The sequence below is a fragment of the Ailuropoda melanoleuca genome, chromosome 18, assembly GCF_002007445.2.
Source record: "Ailuropoda melanoleuca isolate Jingjing chromosome 18, ASM200744v2, whole genome shotgun sequence".
In the NCBI taxonomy this organism is placed as follows: domain Eukaryota; kingdom Metazoa; phylum Chordata; class Mammalia; order Carnivora; family Ursidae; genus Ailuropoda; species Ailuropoda melanoleuca.
The window spans coordinates 12,292,407-12,295,826 of NC_048235.1; the positions used below are offsets into that span (position 1 = coordinate 12,292,407).

The 3,420-nt window shown below is 41.9% G+C and overlaps 1 pseudogene; it reads left to right on the forward strand.

Annotated features, from left to right (window-relative positions):
- Positions 1-7: 7 nt before the first annotated feature.
- LOC117797117 lies at positions 8-889 on the forward strand (annotated as a pseudogene).
- Positions 890-3,420: the final 2,531 nt, after the last annotated feature.

The window sequence follows — 3,420 nt, forward strand, 5'->3', positions numbered from 1 at the left end:
TGATCTTTGGCAGATGGATAAGAAAGCTGAGGCCTCCTTTCGGACAGCTAAAGAGGTGGATCTTTCCAAGGACATTCGGCGCTGGGAATCCCTGAAGCCTGAGGGCTATTTTATATGCCATGTTCTGGCTTTCTTTGCAGCAAGTGATGGCAGAGTAAATGAAAACTTGGTGGAGCGGTTTAGCCAAGTAGTTCAGATGACAGAAGCCCGCTGTTTCTATGGCTTCCAAATTGCCACGGAAATCATATATCTCAGAATGGATGAGATGTGCAGTCTCCTCACTGACAAATTAAAGATTCCAAAGAAAGGGAATTTCTCTTCAATGCCATTGAGACGATGCCTTGTGGGAAGAAGGAGGCAGATTGGGCCTTGCATTGGATTGGGGACAAAGAGACTACCTATGGGGAACGGGTTGTGGCCTTTGCTGCTGTGGAAGGAATCTCTTCTGGTTTTTCTGCGTCGTTATTCTGGCTCAAGAAATGCCTGGCCTCACATTTTCCAAGGTATTTATTAGCAGAGATGAAGGTTTACACTGTGACTTTGCCCGCCTGATGTTCAAACACCTGGTCCATGAACCCTCGGAGCTGAGAGTGAAGGAAATAATTATCAATGCTGTTAGGATAGAACGAGAGTTCCTCCCAGAGGCCTTGCCCGTGAATCTCGTTGGGATGAACTGCATCTTAATAAAGCAGTGTACTGAATTCGTGGCAGACCGACTTACGCGGGAGCGAGGTTTTAGCAAGAGTAGAAAATCCATCTGACTTTAAGGAGAGTATTTTCACTGCAAGGGAAGACTAACTTCTTTGAAAAGAGAGGAGGTGGGTCTCAGAGGATGACAGTGATGTCAAGTCCAACAGAGAATTCTTTTAGCTTGGATGCTGACTTCTAGATGAATGAAGATGTGCTCTCATTTTGCTGATTTTTTTCCCTCTTTCTCATAAAAAAAAAATCAGCTACTTGAAGTGTATCAAACCAGCCACACCATGAATTATCCATAATGTTCTTTAATAGTATTGTGAAAACTGTGTCGTTACCTCGTAAGCAAGCCTGTTGGTTAGTAATGCTAGTCGACCCACCCAGAAAGAAGCAGAGACAGAAGCTACTCGGATTCTTAGGACAGGTGTTAGCCGTGTTTGGCTTTTTCAGGCAGGCTGGCTGTGCATGACTTCACCGTGGCAGTCAGGGCTCAAAGTGGGGGGCTCTGGCGTGAGTCTGATGCAGCAGGATTAATCAGTCAGTTACTCCGAGGCCCTTGGGATGGTCTGCCTCGGTGCTTCAAAGCAGATTGTAAAGTTTAGCTATTGATTTGTATATAGAGCTGGCACTTTATACACAAATAAACAGTTTGTACAGTTGAAATAAAGGCCCGATTTAACCTAATTTGGTTTCTAGCCCAAATGCAAAGCCTTCTGTTGACCACGAATGGGAGCCGGTTTGGAATTTACTAGGTGACCAAAGTCTGTCAAACCTGTGCAGATCAAACACGTTATTTCTATTCTTTATTTTCTAGAATGAATGGATGTGCTCTTTAATCAACTTTCAAGTCAGTCCTGCTGACTTTAGCAATACCTAGGTATTAGCCAGTTGGTGCCACAAAGAGGACAGGTTGTGTTTTGTATTTTGGAGGCCAGGTTGTATCCTGGCATGAGAGTGAGGGGAAAGGAGATTCTGACTTAAATCACTGGAGCTTGAAGTGTGATGCAGGCTGTCTGCTGGTCACCTGGGGGCGTCCTTTCATTTCTCAAATTGCATTTTCCCCAACTTCGACTTCTTTTTTTTTTTTTTAAAGATTTTATTTATTTATTTGACACAGAGAGAGAGACAGCGAGAGAGGGAACACAGGCAGGGGGAGTGGGAGAGGAAGAAGCAGGCTCCCAGCGGAGGAGCCCATTGTGGGACTCGATCCCAGGACCCTGGGATTGCGCCCTGAGCCGAAGGCAGACACTTAACAACTGCGCCACCCACGCGCCCCCAACTTCGACTTCTTATGAAAGATCCTTAGATCCTTAGCTGTAGGATCTGAGACGATATTGTAAATTGATTTTCCGATCATCCTTGCACGAAACGCCCCGCTGAGGATCTTGCTCCAATTAAGTGGCACAACCAGGACTGAAGTTGGCTCCCTGAAAAGTTGAGCACGTATTCTGATTTGGTTGAATTTGTAAGTACCGTTGACCTCATCCATTTGTATTTACTACATGTTTTTTAGCTTAGATTTTTTTTTTTTTTACTGTGTATGTCCTTTTATATCTGTGGTTCATATTTTGAAATAATTGCCCAGTTAGTGCGATTCATGACTGAAACAGAGTTCAGTGCAGTTCCTTTAAGCATTTGCCTCAATCTGACCATCACCTTGTTGGATTCCTGAGCTTCAGGAGAAAACTCAAGTTGCATGAGCTATATGAATACATGTTCTATTCACATCGTAATTTTAGAACGAAGCATCAAATAATACACTTAATAGGGCTAGTTTGAATCGACCTGCCTTTGTGTTACCCCCGCCTTCTCCCTGCCCCCTCCCCCCGCAAAAAAACCCAGCCAGGACATTACGTGGAAGGTGGTGGACGATACACACTGATCCTTTGGCTGCATTTGTTAACCTGGTGTATTGTGTTGGCTGATCACTGGCCTGTTCTATCGTCAGTTTTCTTCATTTATTGTATAAGTTGTCAAATAGTCAATTTTAAAAGCTTCTGTAATAGGACCTTTCTATCTTTTAAATGATTGTTACCTAAAGTCAATCCAGATTATGTGGTTCTCACACTTGTGCAACACAAAAGTGAATAAAAGTTTTTGTCTCATGAAAAAAAAAAAGAAATAAGAAATAAGTATATGGAAACAAATGAAAATGAAAATACAACAGTCCAAAACCTCTGGGATGCAGCAAAGTCAGTCCTGAGAAAGAAGTATATAGCAATACAGGCCTTCCTCAAGAAGCGAGAAATATCTCAAACAACCTAACCTTACACCTAGTGGAGCTAGAAAAAAAAAACACAACAAACAGAACCTAAAACCAGCGAAAGGAAGGAAATAATAAAGATTAGAGCACATATAAATGATAGACAAACTAAAAAAAAAAATAGATCAATGAAACCAGGAACTGGTTCTTTGAAAAAAATCACTAAAATTGATAAACCTCTAGCCAGATTTATCTAGAAAAAAAGAGGACCCAAAACTTCAAATGAGAGAGGAGACATAACCAACACCACAGAAATACAATCATAAAAGAATATTATGGGAGGGCACATGGCTAGCTCAGTCAGTGGAGTGTGCAACTCTTGACCTTGGGGTTGTGCATTCAAGCCCCATGTTGGGTGTAGAGATTACTTAAAAATAAAATCTTAAAAAAAATTATGAAAAACTATATGCCAACAAATGGGACAGCCTAGAAGAAATGGACAAATTCCTAGAAACACATAA